The following is a 20,500-nucleotide window of genomic DNA, read 5'->3' as shown; positions in this document are numbered from 1 at the left end:
TCTTTCAGTCAGTATGTGCACAGGATTCTCCTGCAAATAACAGTCATCATAGAACTGATGGGCCGAGGGGCCTGTGTCTGTGCTGTACAACTCTACAATTCCATGTTAAATGATATAAATCGATAAATATTGGCCAGGATGGGGTATAGTTTTTCACCTTCTGTTTGCGCTGTAGGATCCTTTATGAGAGACTCTAATGAGAGGCTTTTTCAGTAGGCAGGGCCCAGATGATGCTGTACCTGGGCATGGGAGCGTCACTCTGGATTACACTACGGATCCTGGAGTGGGAGTGGACTGAGATTAGCCCTGTTGGACCCATTACTGCCCAGAAAGCAGGGAATCTACCCAGCTGTTAGCTTACCTGGGCAGGTACTGTAAACCAGCCAGAAATGCCGAAACACGAAGGGATGAGTGGGATTCAGCAACTGAAGAAAATGTATTATTAGTTTAAAAAATGTGAAGCTGAGGGAGGTGGCTACAACATTGATGGACAATTGGTTATTGGCATCCAGCACCCTGATTGTTCTTGTGGATTGGAAGGCAGCAAATGTGATCCCACTGTAAGAAAGGAAGGACAGATACAGGGAATGACCAACCTGTTCCATAATGACAGAGGTGGAGGAAATGCTGAACTCTATAATGGGTAGAAAACCTCAAAGAAAAATGGGTTTGAACAGAGTCAACCTGGTTTGATGACACTGAAATTATGCTTGACCTTTCCTCTGGAAATCTTGATGTGATTGGTAGAATAGTTGAGGAGGAACCAGGTGTATTGTATTTTTAGAAAGCTTTTCAATAAAGTCCCCTCGGGGAATTAGTCAAACAAAATTCCAGGCTTTGCCCCTTCTTCAGAACTGGACGAAGTGTCAGACCTACAATGGTGAGTTTTTTTCCCCACATGCGCTCCCTTATTTTCTGAGTTTTTTCAGCATTTTCTGCAAGCAATGAAGGCAACAGGTACATTTGGAGAGGTTTGGAGTACATGAGTAGAGATGTCTTGCTGCGATTATGTAGCATCTTACTAACAGTGCACATACAGTGCCCTCCATAATGTTTGGGACCAAGACCCCCCATTTATTTATTTACCTCTGTACTCCACTATTTGAGATTTGTAATAGAAAAAATTCACATGTGGTAAAAGTGCACATTGTCAGATTTTAGTAAAGGCAATTTCTATACATTTCTACTATGTAGAAATTACAGCAGTGTTTATACATAGTTCCCCCCCCCCTGCGATTCATGGACATCACCAGTTGCTGGGTGTCTTCTCTGATGATGCTCTGCCAGGCCTGTATTGCAGCCATCGTTGGTTTATGCTTGTTTTGGAGGCTAGTCCCCTTCAGTTTTCTTCAGCATATAAAAGGCATGCTCAATTGGGATCAGATCGGGTGAATGACGGCCACTCAAGAATTGACATTTTTTAAGCTTTGAAAAACTCCCTTGTTGCTTTAGCAGTATGTTTGGGATCATTGTCTTGCTGTAAAATGAACCACCAGCCAATTAGTTTTTAGGCATTTGTTTGAACTTGAGCAGATAGGATGTGTCTATACACTTCAGAATTCATTCTGCTACTACCATCAGCAGTTGTATCATCAATGAAGATAAGTGAGCCAGTACCTTCAGCAACCATACATGCCCACCACCGCGTTTCACAGATGAGCGAGTATGCTTTGGATCTTGGGCAGTTCCTTCTCTCCTCCATTCTTTGTTATTGCCATCACTCTGATATGCTAATCTTGGTCTCATCTGTCCACAAGAAGTTTTCCCAGAACTGTGGTTGCTCTTTTAAGAACTTCTTAGCAAACTATAACCCAGCCATCCTATTTTAGCTGAAACCAGCCCTTCTGCCCAACGCATCCATGCATGCCAAGATGCCCCACCTACTTAGTCCCATTTGCTCGCATTTGGCCCATATCCTTCAAACCCTTAGATAGACGCAAAGCTGGATTAACTTAGCGGGGCAGAGAGCATCTCTGGAGAAAAGGAATGGGTGACGTTTTGGGTTGCAACGCTTCTTCAGACTGAGTCAGGGGAAAGGGAAGTGAGAGATATAGAAAGTGGTATAAAGAGATATAGAGCAAATGAATGAAATGCGCACAAAAGTAACGATGATAAAGTGAACAGGCCATTGTTGGCTGTGGCCTATGTGAAAACTCAATAAGAATTGACACTAGGACAACGACTTGGGTGGGGGAGGGACGGAGAGAGGGATACATGGGTTACCTGAAGTTAGAGAAATCCCTATTCACACCATTAGGTTGTTAGCTGCCCAAGCGAAATATGAGGTGTTATTCCTCCAATTTGCGTTAGGCCTCACTCTGACAATGAGGAAGGCCCAGGACAGAAACGTCAGCGTGGGAATGGGAAGGCAGGCCCAGGCAGACTGGGCGAAGGGGTTCAGCGAAATGATCGCCTCGCCTAGTTTTGGTCTGGCAGATGTATAAGAGTCCACACCTTGAACGACTGATACAGTGGATGAGGTTGGAGGAGGTGCAAATGAACATCTGCCTAACCTGTAAGGTGTGTTGGGGTCCCTGGACAGAATCAAGGGATGAGGTAAAGGGTCAGGTGTTGCATCTCCTGCGGTTGCAGGGGAAGATACCTGGGGAGGGGGTGGTTTGGGTGGGAAGGGATAAGTTAACCAGGGAGTTGCGGAGGGAATATTGAGGAGAAGATGGGAAGATGTGACTCGCGGTGGGATCCCGTTGGAAATGAAGAAAATGTGGTTGCATGCGATGGCTGATGGGGTGAAAAGTTAGAACTACCCAGTTGCGACTAGGGGGAGGGAGAGCAAGAGCGGAACTGCGGGGTACCGAGAAGGCACCTGTGAGGGCCTCGTCCTACGAGGAATGAGGAACATCTCGGATGTCCTGGTATGGAACACCTCATTTTGGGCCCTCTCAGCTGCAGAGCCCTCTCCTGCCTAACTGCCTGGGCCTCCTGCCCACACCCTCCATCTGCGAATTATGCCTCTGGGCTGTGTTCCCTCTGACTCACTGTCAGTTGTTCCCGGAGCCGGGCCGAGAGGGGCGGCTCACAGCGTCAACAAACAAAGTCATCTGCAGCTGAGCCTGACGTCTTCCCCCAGCCCAGCCCCAGCCTCAGCCCAGCCGAACAACACAACACGATCTCAACCCAGACTCCTCATTCACAACGACACCCTGTCGCATTTTAAAGAACCAATCCCAGGGAGCACGGGGCGAAAATAACACCGCTGGAAATCTGAAATAGAAACTAACTGCCTTCAATTCTCAACCGGCCGGGCAGCGCCTGTGAAGAGAGAAATCTTCCCGTTCCGATGAAAAGTCTTCAACTAAAACATTTCGCTCTCCACAGATGCTGTCCGGCCTGTTGCATGTTTTCAGAATTTTCTGCTGTTAATACAATTCCGGGAATAAATAACCCAGTGTTTGATTCTCACCTTCAAACCGATCATACCCAATCGAACCAGCGACGAACTACACCGAGTGCTCTCTAACTAACCAGGGGCTAACTATATCCCAACACTCTACAACTAACCGCTCTCCGACTAACCAGGGACTAATTACACCCGCGAGCGCTCTAATAACCAATGTTTGACTGAAGAAGGGTCTGAAGTCTGAAGAAGGGTCTCGACCCGAAACGCCACCCATTCCTTCTCTCCGGAGATGCTACTCCAGAGATCTCTCCATCTCTCAGTTACTCCAGTATTTTGTGTCTACCTTTGGACAAACCTTTGTGTCTATCTCAGGGACTAACTACACCCGACCGCCCTCCAACCAACCAGGGATTAATTACACCCACTGTCCTCCGGTTGGCGAGACTGTGCTGGGAACGTGCCTCGTATGATGGGGTGGCGGCTGCCCATGCCGGGGTTATGAAGAAACGTCACCCATTCCTTCTCTCCAGAGATGCTGCCTGTCCCGCTGTTACTCCAGCTTTTTGTGTCTATCCGGGGTTACGTGAAGCGGACTGGCTTTTTACCAGGTGACCCGGCTTTGGTGAGGTAGGTCGATGGCCCGGACCTGTGCAACTGTGGCTCTCTGCTTCCCTCTTCACCCGGTTACCAGTTCCCGAGCCCGCGCCGCCCACAAACCAAAGCAGGCTCTCGACTCGGGCCTCAGTCACGGCATCGCTCGCTGGTCTGAACCGCACACCGAAAGCCGAGCTCGGACCTAAACCCCTATAAATCCAGCCCAGCCGGAGGATTCTTTGACTTTGACCAAAATGGCATCACGTTCCCTCGTTTCAATGCATCAAACCTGGGCAGATGTGCCTCAAACCCGGCCATGTGTTCCCTCAACCCGGCCAGATGTCCCTGAGCCCGAGCGAATCCAAGGCAGCTGGTGGGACGGCCCGCGGATGGCCAGCCCGGTGGGGTAAGGTACCGGGGTCTGTCCTAAGACGGGTACCCCGAGCTCCCACTCCTTCCCCACCCGAGTTCAAAACGGCAGCTGCTGTGCGGGGGAGACCGGCGCCGGCTCATCATCGGCAACACCCAGTTAGCTCTCCGCCCGATCTCGGGGGGACGAGCGGCCTCGTTTAGGAAGGAACTGCAGATGTTGATTTAAACCGAAGATAGACACAAAATGCTGGAGTAACTGTGAAGTAGGGTCTCGACTCGAAACGTCGCCCATTCCTTCTCTCCAGAGATGCTGCCTGTCCCGTTGTGATACTTCAGCATTCTGTGTCTATCTGCTATATCCCGTTTACCAGGGTAGAAGGGCTGATCGGCCTCCTGCTGTCCCTGTGTAACAGGGTGAAAGGGCTGAACGGCCTCCTGCTGCCCCTGTGTAACAGGGTGAAAGGGCTGAAGGGCATCCTGCTGTCCCGGTGCGAAGGGCTGAACGGCCTCCTGACTGTGATCTAATTAAATTCGGCGGTACCCAGATTTTGACTCAAACAAATCGGCGGTTATCAGCCACTGCTCCTGCACACAAACCCCGGTGAACGCGGGGAGCGGGCCGGTGCCGCGCTCCGAGGCGTTGCCTCCCGTTCGGTGTCCGGGGGATGCGCGGCGCCCCTGGCCCGGAGCGTGTGGGCGGGAACCCATCTCCCTCTCAGCCACAGCCCAGCTATTTATAGCGGCTTAAAATAAAGAGACTCCCGCCTGTGAGAGCGCGGCGGGACCGGAGCAGGATCTCGGTAGGTTTTTGTCTCCACTTCCCAAACAGTCTCGCCCTCTTCTTGCCAGTCATCTCTGTCTGTCTGGCTCTCTGTGTTTCTCCCTCTCTCTTGCTCCATCTCTCTCTCCATCTCTCCCGGTCTTTCTGTCTTCACTCTTTCGTTCTCTGTTTGTCTGTCTCTATGCCTCTCTCTCTCTCTCTCTCTCTCTTTTTGTTTCTCTCTGCCTTTCCCTATCTCTCTTTCTCTCTCTCTCTCTCTCTATCAGTCTCTCTCTATCTGTCTCTCTCTCCCTCTCTCTTAGTCTCTCTCTCTATCCACCTCTGTTTTTTCTCTCGTGGGGTTTAGGCATGACTGGTGCGATGTGCTGTGGATGGGCTGAATCGATGGGATTTAGTGCGAAGCTGGGTTTCAAAGGGTCCCAGCCTGTTTCGGACGCCAGCGTGTTTCAGGCGGGTGAATCAGCTCAGTGGGGAGTGGTTGTGTTTGTATGGGGAGGACGGGGGGGGGGGGGGGGGGGGGGGGGGAGGGGGGGGGGGAGGGCGGTGGGAGTGGGACGTGGGGGAGGCTCCCGACTTTCACGTCCTCTACAAGGCACCAAAGATGGTGTACAGCCGGCGAGGTGTCTTTATTTTGGGCGCGGCGGTGTGTACCCCAGCGTTTGATCAGCAAGACCCTACGGCGAGGCTGGGGTGTGGGCAGAGCAACGGCCCCGGCGAGGGTGAGAGCGGCGGTCTCGGTTCGCCCAGCCCCGGGAAGGCCGCACCTGCCGTGGAGTCCGCGGGCAGGGGCAGCTGAAACAGCGGTTCTGGTGCCGGAGGTCAGTGGGAACGTGAGAGGGCGGGGGGTTCAATGTGTTGGCATAGCCTCGGCGACCAGACCGGTGCAGGTCAGGGCGGTGGGTGAGACGAGGAAGCAGAGTGTTTAATCTCAGGCGGGACAATGGGAAGCGGTTGGCAGATGTGACAAGAGGTGATGTCGAGACGGCGGCGGGGAGCAGACGGCTCACAGTCGGTGCTGCTGCTGATTTACACCAGGTATTGATCGCCCAGGGACACGCTCTGCGATGGCGATGCTCCATCTTCACAACATTAGCCCCCACTCATCCATCACAACAGGAACAATAGCAGCGAGGTTGCTGCAACCGAGGGAACCTCCCCGCTGACAATGACCCTGACCCTGAACAAACAATGTATCTGTACAGTTACACAGTGACCCTCGCCCTGAACGAACGGAGAGGGGTGGGTGCAGCTGGGCACGAGGTTGTGCCCAGCACTAGTGCTAGACAGTGTTGCAGGTGATGACCCAACTCCACCACCAGCCTCCGGCCACGGACACAGGGCCCAGGCTGGCGGGCCCCAGTTGCCTGATGCTCTCTGCCCCAACACCACCACGTCTGGGCAGGCAGCCCAACATACTGGCTCTGGGAGGGGGACATGTCTATGTTTTGTATCGGGATGTGTGTGGAGCTGGTGGCTTGTATTCTCGGATGTCTCCCGTGGAATGTTTTATGGTGCTGAGTTGCAGGGCGAAGTGTTGGTTGAGATGTGATGTTGGTGATGAATGCTCCTGCAGGAGCCGTGTGTGTGTGTGTGTGTGTGTGTGTGTGTGTGTGTGTGTGTGTGTGTGTGTGTGTGTGTGTGTCTAGTCTAGTCTACCCAGCATTGGCACAGGCTGGAAAAGTCAAAGATGAGCCAGTCCTGGGGTGTTGACTCGTATCCCGGTGGGCTTGAGGTTTGGAATGACTCTCACACTTCCTGTTGTGCAGAACACTCTGTTCTTTTAGCTCAAGACTTGTTGGCAGATCAGGTCTCTGGCTGGACGAATCCACTTCACATTCCAGAGAGATTTCAGCTGTCTGTTTGCAGTCACTGGTTACACCCTCTGCTACACACGCACCACTCTTGCTCCTCTGTCGTGTTTACACCAACAGTGCATCAGGATAGTTAGTGCTTGCAGAAAATCCTGTTCAGATCAGCTGGTGTGTTTGTGTCAAGCCGTATGTACCAACTCTAACGCGTGTGATGTGTTTGTTCCTGATCCTCTCCTTGCCAGCTGGCGTGACCATGGTGTTGTTATCGAGTTAAACTGTATGGAAACAGACCATTCGGCCCACCACGTCAATGCCAAGCAGTGGGCTCCGAAATCTCCCAGCACTTGACCCGTCGCCTTGAATGCATGGGCGATTCAGGTGGTATCCATGTACCTAAATGCTGTCAGTGACTCTGCTTCCAGCACTCTCTCTAGCAGTCTGAAGAAGCGTCTCGACCCGAAACGTCACCCATTCATTCGCTCCAGAGATGCTGCCTGTCCCGTTGAGTTACTCCGGCATTTTACATAGAAACATAGACAATAGGTGCAGGAGTAGGCTATTCGGCCCTTCGAGCCAGCACAGCCATTCAATGTGACCATGGCTGATCATCCATAATCAGTACCCCGTTTCTGCCTTCTCTCCATACCCCTTGATTCGGCGAGCCCTAAGAGCTCGAACTCTCTTTTGAAAGCATCCAGTAAATCGGTCTCCACTGCCTTCTGAGGCAGAGAATTCCACAGATATTTTGCGACTCTCTCGAGCAGTGTGTTCCAAGTACTCATTATTCTCTAGACGAAGAAGGTCCCCCTCACACCCCTTCTGAATTTTGACCCTTTACCCCAAATCTATATCCCCTAGTTTTATCTGTCTCTGACATGGGAATGTTTGCTGCCTTCTGCCCTATTTATACCTCTCATATTTTATATGGAATAGTCATGCCCCTCTTAACCACCCCTGCTCCAGGGAGAACAGACCCAACCTCTCCAGGCTCCCCATGATGGAAACATTCCATCCTGGCAACATCCTGGTCAATCTCCTCTGTGCCCTCTCTGTCACTATCTCATCTTTCCTGTTGTCTGATGAAACATTGGTCAGCTGAAATGGAACATTGGTCAGTTTTATAAAGTTGGAGCATAAACTCCCTGCTCTTGCATTCAACCCTCAACTAACGAAGGCAAGCATCCCATATGCCTTCCTAACCATGTTATCAACCTGCACTGCCCCTTTTAAGGACCTTTGCACTTGAACTTGTTCCTCTCCACGCCCTGGGACCCTGTCATCCACGGAGTCTGCCCTGGCCTCACTAGTGCTCCCAAAAATGCATCACGGCAGGTTTGTGAACTGGCTGATCATGCCATCCACATCATTTATATATATATTACATATATATAAACATGCCATGGTCCATATCAATAACATTTAATGCCCCATCCGCATCAATACACTTTGTTACCCCCCATCAGGAAATGCAATTAACTTGGCCTGACAACATCTGGCTATGTCTGATTTCTCTGTTTCCATGTAATCATTAATCCTGTCCCACTGAATGTTTTCCAATAAAATCCCTCCTATGATATTAGGTTCACCCTTTTCCTGTGTTTTTCGTGACAAGGAGGGCCACATTTATCATCCTCCTGTAATCTGGTACCCCATGTGTGTCCAGCCAAGTTGTGAAAATCTCAGCCAGAGCCACAGCAATCACTTTGTTGTCTCCCATAGCAGCTCAGGATAAATCTCATCCGGCCATGGGATTTAAGCCCACTGAGGCGTTGAGCACCTCATCTTTATTAGTTCCACAAGAATTTCACCTGCGCTGAATCCTTTATGAATACAATTGAAAAGTATTAATTTACAACCCTGCCTCTACCATGTGGCTCCACGTACACGATTGTTACTGGTGTCCATGATGGGCCTAACTCTTTCCTTGGTTATTCTTTTATTCTTAATATTCTGATAAAGCACCTTTGAATTTACATGAATTCTGTACATATCTAATTTTTCTGTGCCCATTGTTTCGCTAAGTGTGTCTTTAAGTGCCCCACGACACTATTTTATACTGGGCTCTTCTGACTAGTTCCCAACACTTGGCACGTGCTTCCATCTTCTCTCTATCTAACCCACAATATCCCTTGATATCCAGATTCCCATGTACATGTCTCAGAACACTTTCAGTCTCAGAACACTTTAGCCCTGAACTCTCACTATTTCTTCTTTTAGGTAGTGAATTTTGGGGTGTGTTCATGCAAGGCCTACATGGCTGTCTGTGCTGGTTGTTTTCACTAGATTGCCCTCACTAGTGGGTCTGTGGGGGTATTTGAACAGGTCTTGTCAGCCAGCAGCAACACTTGTTCCCTTCAGCCTCTATCCACATTGTGCTTCTACAGGTGCCTGTTCACTCTTTATGATAAGTCTGTGATGTGTTTGCAATAGATCTTGTACACACTCAAAAGACGATTATAGAGAATGCAGTCACACTAGCTGGTGGGTATGTGGTACCAGATCTGTGCACTGTGTGCTAGAAAGATTTAAAGGGATATGGGCCAAACGTATGCACGTGGTACTAGCTTAGATAAGACACCTTGGTCAGCATGGACTAGTTGGGCTGAATTGCCTGGTTCCATTACTTCTTGGAGTGTATTTCATTATTTACCTAGGGCAGGTGAGTCTAGAATTGGAGGGCACAAGTTGAAAGTGAGAGTGAAGAATTTTAAAGGAGATCCGAGGGGCAACATTTTCACAAAGATAGTGGTGGTTATCATAACGGGATGTGAGGAGAAAGCAGGAATGGGGAACTGATTCTGGAAGATCAGCAATGATCATATTGAATAGCGGTGCTGGCTCAAAGGACCGAATGGCTTACTCCTGCTTCTATTTTCAACGTTTATATAACACTGCCAGAGGAAGTAGTTGAGGCAGGTAGAAAAACAGCATTTAAAAGACATTTGGATGTGCATGGGTATGAAATGTTTAGAGCTAAATGGGCCAAGTGCAGCAAAATGTGACTAGCATAAACAGGCATCGCAGCAAGCATAGACAAGGTGGGCCAAATAGCCTGTTTCTGTGCTGTACAGTTCTGTGATTCTATGCTGGTGTAATACGACTGTGTTGGTACTGATCCCTGTTCACTAGACTGGCCTATGTGTGGTGTCCCTTGTTCACACCTTGTTCACTCTCCTCCTCTTTCATGATGTGTCTCTGTGTTTGCACCAGGCTCTGTCCCACTTGCCGTGTGATTGTGCCAACTGTATCCAAAGTGCACAGGCATGTCCCTACTCTGACCTTTGCCCACGGTCATGACCCCGTCAGCCCCTTGTTCTTTGCCCAACGGTTTACTGCTGCTGGCTGACCCCTCATCATCTGCTCCTCCTCAGTTAGTGGGAGTTCTCCCTCTCTGACATCAGCTCGGCCCCCAATGTCCCAGGGTCACCGGCCTGAGGTCACTAGTTGGACGTCATCATTTCTGAGGTCAATGTTCCGGAATCATCAGTCCAAGGTCATCAGCCCGGAGTCAACCGGATCACTCTGACCTCTTCCATCAAATGAGACACAGATGCTGGAATCTAGAACAAAACAAAGTGCTGGAGGCACTCAGCAGGTCAGGCAGCATCTGTGGAGGAAATGGACAGATGGTATTTCAGGTCAGGGCTCCACACTGAGTGAAGGCTGTGACAAACGTGGCAAGTGACAGGTGGGTAAAAGTAAGAGGAGTTAGATTGGCAGATGAGTCCAGTGAGGGGGGGGGGGGGGGGGAGTGACCAAGTTTGAAAGGGGTTGTGGGGGGCAGTGAGGGGAGAGCAGTGTTGGAGGCAAGGGGTGGGGATGTAGGCAATTTCAGTGGAAAGTGAGTAGGGTCAGTTTCCTGGTGGGGTAGGGCGAGGGTGGATGAGCAATGATCGCTGAGCTTGGAGGGAGTAGCATCTGAGGAGAGATTCGGCCCAACTGGTAGGCTGGGTGCTCACAGTGAAGGGTGGGGGTGGGCAGTGTTTTTTCAGCTGTTGTATTTTGTGGAGATGGGAGTCCCTGTACGGGGGGAAGGGGGGTCTCTGGTGGGAAGGGGTTTTTTTCAGGGGAGGGGTCTCCACAGGGGAAGGGAGGTCTCTCTACGATGAAGAGGGGTCTCTCCACGGGGGAGAGGGGTCTCCCCATGGGGAAGAGGGGTCTCTCTATGGGGCGGGTGGTCTCTGGTGGGGAGGAGGAGGGTCTCTGCTGGGCAGGGTTCTGGGTGATTTCACGTACATGAGGAGCGAGGCGGAGGGGCCGGGGCCTGTCCACGCGTTGCTCCGGTGGAAAGACTTGATTCACAGAACAGTAAGAGTTTAAGTGCTGTGAGATGGGGTCAGCACGTAAACTTTTACAGTTGAGAGAGGCAAGTCACACAGTCACTGAGCCGGACAACAGGCGAGGACCCGGCCCGGACACCAAAAACGGCCGCTGCCCAGACAACGGGTGTGGCCGAAGCCTGGACACTGACCCGACTGCAGCTCCGGACACCGGAAACGATCGCAGTTCGACGGCACAGGTAGGAGATACGGTCCAGGAAACCATCGCACATCCCCCAGGGGCGGACACAGGGCGAAGACCCCTCTACACCGTCCTATCCCACGCCCCAGGGTCGGACAGGGTGAAGCTCCCTCCACACAGTCCGTCCCCTCACATCCTCCTCAACCTCCGCTAATGGTGAGAACGGGGAGAGGAAGAGATTTTACTTTTCGAAACGTTATGGACATTTTTCTTGAATTACAGGCTGTGAGGTCACAGGGCGGGACTGCGAGAGCTGTGCGTTTGCAGAGGCTGCGATCTAGAGCAAAATACAAAGTGCTGGAGCAACTCAGCGGGTCAGGCGGCATCTGTGGTAGTCACGGACATTCGGTACCGTTCTTCGGACGGATTGAAAGAGTCAGCCGGAATCATGATACCGACCGCGTCCCCCCCCCCCCCCCCCCCCTCTCCGTGTGATGGAGGTGGGGGGGGCGGGGAGAGCGTCGAGTAGTTGAAACGATATGTCGATCGTCCAAGCGGGGAAGGGGAAGGGGCCATACTATGGTCTGGATACATACATTGTCTGAAGAAGGGTCTCGACCAGAAATGGCAAATATTCGTTTTCTCCAGAGAAGCTGTCTGACCCTGTCTGAGTTACTCCAGCCTTATGTGTATATCTTCATACTGTACCTGATATTGGGCAATAAGGCTGGCCAAGCCACCGGATATTCAATGGGGGAACATATCCCCAGGGATCATAACCCCGCATGACGGTTACGGATGAGGACCTCAGAGGAAGTTCTAAATTGTGGGAGGATAATTACAACGGTATTAGACAGTTACTGAGAAAGTTGTTCGGAAGACTTCCATTGTGTAAATCCACATTTGACATGTGGGATCCTCATGAAGACCAGGTCGGTGGCATTCAGGACCAGCATTTTCCTGAGAAGATAAAAGATAGAGATAGCAAGCTTGGATGACAAAAGACGTTGTATGTTTAGTCAGAAAGGAATGAGAAATGCATATAAGGTTGAGCAGTTGAAATCGAACAAGGCCCTTGAGGTGTATAAAGGAAGCAGGAAAGAAGTAAGGTATCATGAGAGCTGGATGGAACATGAAATGTGCTTGGCAAGTGGAATTAAGCAATATCTCAAGGCATCTTATACATATATTATAAGTGAAAGGGTAGCTAGGGAGAGAGCAGATTCATTCAAGGACCAAGGAGATGAAATAATACAGTTAATGACAGGACCCTCTGAAGCAGGGGGATGTGCAGGGGGATCTTGGGGTTCCTGAATGTGGCAACACAGTTGGCCGGGGTACAGAAGGTATACAATAGCTACTTCCCCACAGCCATCAGGCTATTAAACCTGGCTCTGATTATTAATAACCCATTTTCTGTTATTTGCACTTTATCAGTTTATTTATACATGAGTGTATATATTTATATTATGGTATGTGGACACACTTATCTGTTTTGTAGTAAATGCCTACTATGTTGTGTGTGCTGAAGCAAAGCAAGAATTTAATTGTCCTATACAGGGACACATGACATTAAACTCACTTGAACTTGAACTTGAACTTGAACTACAGCATGCTTGCCTTCATCGGTTGGGTCATTGAGTTGAAATGTTAGCAAATCATTTGGCATAATGTTGTTGAATTGTTGAATACAATTTTGATTAGGCCACTTTTGGAGTATTGTGTGCAGTACTGCTTGCTCTATTACAGGAAGGATGTGAAGGCTTTGGAAAAGGCGCAGAAGAAGTTCGCCAGGATGTTACCTGTATTAGAGGGTATTAGCCATAATGGGAGGTTGGAAAAACATGGATTGTTTCCTGTGGAGCGTTGGAGGTTGAGGGGAGAGCTGATAGAAGTTTATAACATTATCAGGGCATCACAAACATTCACAACCTTTATCCCATGACTAAAACTTGAAAAGCTAGAAGCCAAAGACACAAAACGCTGGAGTAACTCAGCGAGACAGGCAGCATCTCTGGGGGGAAGGAATAGGTGACGTTCCGGGTCGAGACCCTTCTTCTGACTGAGAAAGGTCTCGACCTGAAACGTCACCCATTCCTTCCCTCCAGAAATGCTGCCTGTCCCGCTGAGTTACTCCAGCTTTTTGTGTCTATCTTCCATTTAAACCAGCATCTGCAATTCCTTCCTACACAAAAGCTAGAGGCCATTGCTTTAGGGTGAGAAAGATAGGTTTAAGATCTGCGGGGCAACGTTTTGTTTTTACACACAGACAGACAGAGTGGTGGGTGCCTGGAATGCGCTGCTATTGGAGGCAGATATGAAAGTGACGTTTGAGAAGCAACTAGACGAACAAATACATAAGGGAATAGAGGGATATAATGCAAACGTTGGAAGTTGGTCAGATTAGATTGGTATCGTGTTCGGTATAGACATTGTGGGCCAAAGGACCCGTCCCTGTGCAATACTGTTCAGCGTTCTATGTTCCATCCCCCCCTCCCTTTCTTTTCTCCTCCATCTAAACCTTCTCTCCCCTCCCCTGCATCCGTCCCTTTTCCTCTCCCACTCCATCAATCTGTTTCCCTCCCCTTCCCCTCCATTTGTCCCTCCTCTCCTCTTCCCCCCAACTCCGTCAAGCCCCCCTCCTGCGTAAATCTTATCCCCTCTCCCCCCTCTATCCATCCTACCTCTCCCCTCCCCTCCAGCCATCCCTCCTTTCCTCGCCCTCTTCATCCATCGCTCCTACGCTTCCACTTTCATATCCACCCCACCCCATCCACCTACTCTCCCCAAGAATGGAGGCTGTGTTTCCGTGGCCAGGCCCGGTGGGGTCGGGACGGACTCCCTGGCTCAGCGACCATGGCTGTAGACTGTTACCACCCCGGACTCACAGTAACGATCTAAAGCCACGGTCTCCGTGGGCAGGGCTGGTCAAGTCTCCCACTGCCTGGCCCAGGGCGGGTCACCTGAACCGCACAGTGACTGCACCTCCCACATCACCATTTCACCAACCGAACCTCTCGCCATGTACACACCCCCTCCAAACAAGGTAAGGGGTTGTGGGAATGGGCGAGGAACAGGGAAGGGGTGAATGATGAGATGATGCAGGTTGAGGAGAGGAATTGAGTGGATGGAGAAATTGAGGGAGGATGTATGGGTGCGGTGTGGGCAGGGGTAGGTTGGGGAAGACGGGATGAGGGAGAGGGCTGGTGACGATAAGACTGGCTAGGTGAGAGTGGCACAGGGTGGGAATGGTGAGGGTGTGTGTGTGTGCTGAGGGGTTGGGTAGATGGGCCGGGATAAGGGTGAGGGAGAGAGGTGGTGAGCTTGGGAGTGGCTATGTGAGAGTGGGATGGGATATGGATGGTGAGAGGGGGGGTCGGTGCATGGGGTGGGGATGAGGGTTGGTGAGGGAGCAGGGTCGGTGGGGGACGCGAGGTGGGACGGGGTGGGGAGGTGAGAGTGGGATGGCGTGGGGATGATGAGGGTGTGTATGTGTGGACGCGGTGGGGAGGGGAGAGGGGGGAGGGTGGGCGGACAGGGTGTGGGAGCACGGTGGGTGGGGGACGCGGTGGGGTGGGGAGGTGAGGGTGGTGGCAGTGGGTGCTGATGCTTCCCGTAGCACTGAGCGATGGACAGAACGGCGCATCCAAACAACATGGCGTACCCATGGCAACATCTGGGGTAACCACGGCAACAGTACACGGTAACCAAGGTAGTGGCGGCTCACGGTGTCGCCGCATCCCTTCCCCGGGTCCCTAACGTCGGCGGCCCCGGACCCGCTGTGTTGTGGGTGGAGGGGGTCGGGGGCCCGTCTGTGACGCTCTGACCCTCACTGGGGGACGGGTCCCACACACATTGACCCTCACTGGGGGACTGCGACTTGAATTGTAATAACCCTAGTGCGTCAGGCACTACTACGCCGGGAGGGCGGGGAGCAACGATGGTGTTAAAACAGCCATATAGGTTGCTGCGGGTCGGGAGATGGATCCAGGTTTCACGGCCGCCGAGTCCTCTGTCCGAACTACACAGCCGGAGACACCGTGGAGTGAAGCCAGGCAAACCGGGTCCATCTGCGATTCAGCAAGACTCTGCCACACAGAGACTCAGTCGCTCAATCTCTATCTTTTCATCTCACCGCTCTATAACCAATCCATCTCAAATGTCCCAAATCTCAGTGTGTGTGTGTGTGTGTGTGTGGGGGGGACCCCGTCCCCCAGTGAGAGCCACTGTGTGTGGGACCCGTTACCCAGTGGGGGCCAGTGTGTGTGGGACCCGTTCCCCAGTAACCGCTGGAGGCGGGTTTATCTGTATTAAACCTCCATCTCCCTGGCCCGCTGAGGCGGGTGGGCGAACGGCCCGGGAGCTGTATGAGGGTCTTGGTGATGCCGGGTCGAGTCGTCCCACCCCCGTTGCATTCAGCTGCCGGTCTAGCCGCCCACGTGTGGGGATGGGGGCGGCAGACCGAGCGGGTGTTTGACTGCTCCCGGCGCTGCTCTGCAGGGTCGGTGTGCCCACGGCGGCTCCTACTGCGGCTTGTGTCAGGCTCCAGTAGCCATGACTGTAGACTGTTACCAGGTAGCGCACAGTAATCAGTCCACAGCCAAGGTCCCGGCGGCTGACGCGCTCCCTCTGACGCAGGCGGGGGCGGGGGGTGAACCGCTCGCACATCCGCGGCCTGACGCAGCGACTCTCGGCCAACCGGCGCCTCGCTGCCTCCGTCAGTCCCCGCTTAACCCCTCGCTTCCCACCGCCCTGCCCGCCCGGACTCCGCATTAACCCTGTAACCACCGCCGCTCACAGTCCCCACCGGGATAGCGCGAAACACCGCCGGGGACCGAGGCAGCGCCGAGGGAGGGAGCGCTGTACTGCAGGCCCCTGGGGATTGCACACGGAGTGGGTGTCCTCACTGTCCGGGGCGGGAGGACAGGTTGCAGGGACGGGGTGTCCCGTGGGAAGGGGGTGCGTTACCTGGGACTGTGTTTCCACAGGTTTTCACAGCCCATGTGAGTGTGAGGAGGCTCGCTGAAAGGTCCGCGTGGTTTCAGGGTCCTCGGGCTGTGGTCGTGCCCCTGGCCCGGAAGAGTCTCACAGATTGACGGTCGGTGTATGGGATTGAGGTGCGGAGGAACAAATGGAGATGGAGTCACAGAGACGCGCCGCTCTGTCCCGGGGTGGGTGTGTGCGAGGTGTCCGGGGGGCGCGCTGCAATCCCCCCGAGGTCTCCCATAGCGACCCCCCGCTATCTTAGTCCAACAACATCACGCGGAAAAGCACCTTCACATCCGCTGCTCGCTTCCCGGATAATCGCCGTGCATCGCAATGGCTATCCAGTTTGGGACGTCTCCACATCTCCCTCCCACCCGCAGTCCCAGCTCTCCACTCACCCCTTCAATCATTCGGCCCGTCTCTGCAAACTCTGGACGTACGTGGACCTCAGCAGCCCACATGTACACGGGGTTCCCTTCCCGGAAATAACGGCGCCGTTGGAATAGTTGAAACCGGAGTGGAGTTACAGCCCGGCGCGGGTACGGGCGGGTGGGTGTGTCGGCGAGTTGGAGGCTTAGCCTGTCACACTGTCCCGAGGCAAGTGCCGACACTGTGGGAACACGCGGCTACCCGACCCAAACCTTAGACAGTGAAGACCAGAGACCACAGAACGTGCCCGGGAGATACTCACGCGGTTCATCCCCACTCAGTCTCGCTCAGCCCCAACCACACCAGAGCAATCCCAACTCACCCCAACCCAACCCAGACTAAACTAAACCATGCCATTCCTCAACCCCATCCACACTTGGCCATCCCAACCCAAGGCACTGCCGACACGTTGAGTTCCAATACCAACCCAATCCGAATTCCACGTCTCGACCCAGACACATCCGGCTTGAACCCAGACTCTAGATCCGTGCCCACTCGGTGACATCTCAGCCCAGTTCAAATCATCCCAACTCTGAGCGAATCCCACCTCAGTCCTCGCTCCATCTCGGGCACAGCTATTGGGGTCGGTCCGTCCGGATGGTGCCCGCCGCGGTGCCCACGTGTTGATGCCGCGACTCCAGCTCGGGGTTTTTTTGGGGGGGGGGAAGATGCGGTGAACAAACCGCAGTCTTACCGTAGTCCACCGAGCTGCAACACCGATTACATCCGAAGGGAACACGAAGCAGACGGGATGACAGTGGATAGGCGGGCCGGTGGTTCGGGTCGCTCCGGTCTGGCTGGTGGCTACACAGGCGGCTGAGTTGCTGCCGCGGCTGCTTTTATACGGAGGGGTGAGAGTGAGATCCCCGGGCGAGCGAATCCCGAGCACCGACACACTGCGCACGCTCTACGTCAGGACCGCACTCCGCAATGCTAGCGGGTTATTAATAAACAGGCTGAGCTGGGTGGGAGAGCGGCTCGGAGCCACACTAGCCGCCCGCCGACCCGCCGCCTCACTCAGCACCACTGACGGCACTGAGCCCAACACAATCGCACCGAGACGCCGGCAAATAGCCTTGACAACCCCCCCCCCCCCCCCCCCCCCTCCCCCCCTCAGCTGCGGGCGGCGGACGGTCGAGCCTTCACAGTGGCGTGATGGAGAGGGCGACGGGAATGCGGGAGGGACAGGATTAAATATAGCATAAATCTCGGGGTGCGGGGAGATGAAATGGTGGGTGGGGTGGGGGGGGGGGGGGGGGTAGGATGTGTGCTGTCAGGAACACAGACTGTGGCCGCCAGCGTGGGTCGGACGGACAGGGAGCTGGGGAACCGGGAGCTGGATAGTGACAGTGGAGTTTGGGAAATACCCGGGTAAGAGACGGCGCCAAATCCCGTCGTGAGTTGTTCCGCCCCGTGAGACAGTGACATATCCACCGAGAATGACACAACGTACACGAGGGGAGTCTCAGTGTCCCAGAGGGAGCGATCTAAGCGCTGACTCTCTCTGCAGCACAGATACTCAGCGTGCGTGGCACATATACCAAGCGCACGATACTGACACCACACACAGGGCAAGTCTGGCGCTGGTATCCATTGTAGGAAGGCAGGTGTGAGAATGATTGCAGTGCACACTGTGAGAGTAGTTCCGATGCACACTGTAGAGGGAGACGGCGTGAAGTAATTGAGTGAAAGGATGGGGAGAAAGGGAAGGGAGAGAGATATGTGACTTGGTGTGGCACTTGGTGTGGCAGTCCCTCAAGGTGGTGCGAAATCAAGCCAAACAGCTCCTCGAACCCTTGGATGCTTTTTGCTTCGAACCTCATCAACTTTGATTATTCCAGTCCAAAAGCCCCAATGAACCTGTTTCCACAGCCCTCCCGATCACCCCCCCCCCCCCTCCCCCTCCCTCCCTTCTTTCGGCTCGTCTGCAGGGACTTCGCTTCGGACACAGAGTGAAACTCCCTCTACTTGTCCCATCACACACTCCCTGAGTCAGAAACGGAGTGAAGCTTCCTCTACACCATTCTATCGTCCAATCCCAGGATCGGAAGCAGAATGAAGCCCTCTCTATACTCTCCCATCACACACTCGCAGGGGAACAGGTGGAAGTCTCCTCTATACTGTCCCGTCGCAGATTCATAGAGCAGTGACGAGCTGCTGCAGTCGGTGTGTTACAGGTTGAGGTGAGAGGAAGAAACTGAGGTTGTTTATCCAACAGGTTTTGCCGGTGGAATGAGGGGTGGACGACATTTACTCTTGGAAAAGAAGCACAAAATTTTTGCTTGAAAGGTTTGGTGCTGATTATAAGGATGGTGTCGGGAGAAGCAGATGAGACTCACGGTGGAGGATTATGGGGTGGGGAGTTGCCAGTACCACAGGTGTTGTTCGGCCTTCCCGCCCATCGCTTGGCCCAGGTCCACTGGAAAGCTGCCCAAATGACATGGGCAGTATTCAGTGGACCCGGGGAAGGACACCTCCTCCCGATGAATGCCGACCACTTACAGTATATCCCCGAAACGCCAACATCTGGTGGAGTAGCGTTCACTTGCGCCGCCCTCCAGTCCCTTGACTCCATTCGGTGTTCACCCGTGGTCTCTTCTGAATTGGTGAGTCTAAAGTCAGATCTGGTGACTACGTTTACGGAGTTCCCCGTTACATTAATCTCCCCACCTCACCGCCACCCTGATCTCAGTCTGTAACCTCCTGCACTGATACAACGAGGTGTAACACCAGCGGGTGGAACAACACCTCATCTCCCGGCCTTGCACGTTGCAGCCGACCAGACTTGGCAATTCAGGGAACTTCAGGGAATCTCTTTTATATTAGAAGCATCCGCCTCTGCTGTGGTCATCCATCTATGACATGAAGTCAGTCTCCAGGCTGACATTGCCCGATCTGCTGGACATTCCCCACAATTCTGACCTTTACTTCACACCTACTGCACAGTTAGATACGGGAGGAAACAAAAACAATGTTAATTGTTGATTTCTTTCTCGCTACCCTCATTAATGGAGACGTAGAGTCACGGAGCTGCACAACATGGAAACAGGCCCTTCGGCCAACATGTCCATGGCGTCCAAGTTGGCATTCTTCCCACTTGTCTAGATCTGGCCCGGAGCTCTCTAAACCCGTCATACACACACAATATAAAGTTCTAATATATATATTTATATATAATATAGATATTAGAACTTTCAATTTTATTTCTATATTATTTCTAGTTTTATTATATATATAATTAGAACTATTAAAATACACTTGGACATACACACACACACACACACACACACACACACACACACACACACACACACACACACACACACGCGCACACACGCTTCAATGGCTTCCTCTGGCAGCTCATTCCAGATATGGGCTACCCTTTGACTGAAACTAAAATCAGCTGATCTATTTAACAATAGTTTTCTTTGGCAATCCGTCCGTTATCTTCCCATAGATAAAGCCTTTGCCCCAGCCATCTCCACCGCTGCAAGACGCAGTCCTAGAGGCATGAAGCGCGGAAATAGGCCCTTCCGCTCAATTTGTCCATGTCCACCAAGGTACCCCGTGTAAACTAATCAATTTCACCAGTATTTGCCCCTGGTTGAGGGAGAGAAAGGCGACCTCTGGGAAGGGTGGACCTGGATAATACCATCATCAACACTAATCTATTCCAAATCCATCACCAAGAGACCTGAGCCTCTGTAC

This window comes from Amblyraja radiata, chromosome 28 (genome assembly GCF_010909765.2).
Source record: "Amblyraja radiata isolate CabotCenter1 chromosome 28, sAmbRad1.1.pri, whole genome shotgun sequence".
NCBI classification, from domain to species: Eukaryota; Metazoa; Chordata; class Chondrichthyes; order Rajiformes; family Rajidae; genus Amblyraja; species Amblyraja radiata.
This window is presented reverse-complemented; position numbering follows the sequence as displayed.